Source organism: Volvox carteri, assembly GCF_000143455.1.
Source record: "Volvox carteri f. nagariensis unplaced genomic scaffold VOLCAscaffold_4, whole genome shotgun sequence".
Taxonomy (NCBI): Eukaryota; Viridiplantae; Chlorophyta; class Chlorophyceae; order Chlamydomonadales; family Volvocaceae; genus Volvox; species Volvox carteri.
Genome location: NW_003307547.1, coordinates 561,154 through 563,018, shown reverse-complemented (window position 1 = coordinate 563,018; position 1,865 = coordinate 561,154). Strand labels below are relative to the sequence as shown.

General features: G+C 53.5%; 1 protein-coding gene across 1 annotated transcript in view; it reads left to right on the top strand.

Annotated features, from left to right (window-relative positions):
• VOLCADRAFT_116136 (uncharacterized protein) overlaps positions 1 to 1,865 on the top strand; it is a gene marked incomplete at both ends in the record, with an annotated part of 21,623 nt that overhangs the window by 18,122 nt on the left and 1,636 nt on the right. The gene's annotated exons all lie outside the window — the stretch shown is intronic.

Here is a 1,865-nt window from a genome sequence, read left to right as displayed (position 1 = left end):
CATTGTCGTCACGGCCAGAGGACAGCAAAAGCAAGCAAACAGGTAGCGACATCATCGACACACAGCGATGCGTTTCATGGCTCAGAACAGATCCATCCGTCTCCCAACTAGCGGGAGATGTTTGGGGTAAGGAACCCCCATGGACCATTGTCGTCACGGCCAGAGGACAGCAAAAGCAAGCAAACAGGTAGCGACATCATGGACACACAGGGATGCGTTTCATGGCTCAGAACAGATCCATCCGTCTCCCAGCTAGCGGGAGATGTTTGGGGTCAGGAACCCCCATGGACCATTGTCATCACGGCCAGAGGACAGCAAAAGCAAGCAAACAGGTAGCGACATCATCGACACACAGGGATGCGTTTCATGGCTCAGAACAGATCCATCCGTCTCCCATCTAGCGGGAGATGTTTGGGGTCAGGAACCCCCATGGACCATTGTCGTCACGGCCAGAGGAAAGCAAAAAAAAGCAAACAGGTAGCGACATCATCGACACACAGGGATGCGTTTCATGGCTCAGAACAGATCCATCCGTCTCCCAGCTAGCGGGAGATGTTTGGGGTCAGGAACCCCCATGGACCATTGTCGTCACGGCCAGAGGACAGCAAAAGCGAGCAAACAGGTAGCGACATCATCGACACACAGCGATGCGTTTCATGGCTCAGAACAGATCCATCCGTCTCCCAACTAGCGGGAGATGCTTTGGGACAGGAACCCCCATGGACCATTGTCATCACGGCCAGAGGACAGCAAAAGCAAGCAAACAGGTAGCGACATCATCGACACACAGGGATGCGTTTCATGGCTCAGAACAGATCCATCCGTCTCCCAGCTAGCGGGAGATGTTTGGGGTCAGGAACCCCCATGGACCATTGTCGTCACGGCCAGAGGACAGCAAAAGCAAGCAAACAGGTAGCGACATCATCGACACATAGGGATGCGTTTCATGGCTCAGAACAGATCCATCCGTCTCCCAACTAGCGGGAGATGCTTGGGGTCAGGAACCCCCATGGACCATTGTCGTCACGACCAGAGGACAACAAAAGCAAGCAAACAGGTAGCAACATCATCGACACACAGCGATGCGTTTTATGGCTCAGAACAGATCCATCCGTCTCCCAGCTAGCGAGAGATGTTTGGGGTCAGGAACCCCCATGGACCATTGTCGTCACGGCCAGAGGACAGCAAAAGCAAGCAAACAGGTAGCGACATCATCGACACACAGGGATGCGTTTCATGGCTCAGAACAGATCCATCCGTCTCCCAGCTAGCGGGAGATGTTTGGGGTCAGGAACCCCCATGGACCATTGTCGTCACGGCCAGAGGACAGCAAGCTAGAAAACAAACAAACAGGTAGCGACATCAGCGAGCGCGAAGAACGCGTTGGGAGGCGGAGGTTCGCCCTGCAGTAGGGAGCAGTCTGGAACAGGTGGAAGAGAAAACCCGGGAGACCAGGATCATCACAGCGACTGCAAATTAGCATGCCACAGCAGGTCAAGAGCGCTCGGTGGAAGAAGAAGTCGTTTTTTGGAGTAGTTATAATCATGAGGTGTCATAAACAGCCTCTAAGTTGTCGTCATAGCGCAGTAATTTTATTAGAGGAATAGGCACTGAGTCATGCCAAATGACCATAATAATGTGCAGGCCAGTACCTAGGTGCTCATGACGTCGAGTTTCTGGCCACGAACAAGCAGCGATACCAGCCCAGTGCTCTGGCTGCCAGTATAATGTTAGGTGGAGGGGACCGGACGCCCGCAGCACCTGACCGTCAAGCAGCGTGCACCCAAGCAAGGCACAAGAGCAGCAAAAGGATTGCAAGCCACCATACATCCATATGCATGAGGACAGCCACGTATCAGTGACTC